Here is a 212-nt window from a genome sequence, read left to right on the forward strand (position 1 = left end):
TAAAGAAGAAAATAAATTAAACTTACCCCTAATCTTACAGCTACTAATAATCACTCTTAACATTTGGTTACTTTGAAAGCTGTATCTTTTGTTAACCTGTGAGCCCCAGGAAGGCAGAGGCTGTGTCCATTCATTCCTGTTCTCTACCCTGTCATCAAGGTCTCACAGTACTAGGCACATAACAGGTTTAATGAAAACATACAATTCACACA

Source organism: Choloepus didactylus, chromosome 15 (genome assembly GCF_015220235.1).
Source record: "Choloepus didactylus isolate mChoDid1 chromosome 15, mChoDid1.pri, whole genome shotgun sequence".
Classification (NCBI taxonomy): domain Eukaryota; kingdom Metazoa; phylum Chordata; class Mammalia; order Pilosa; family Megalonychidae; genus Choloepus; species Choloepus didactylus.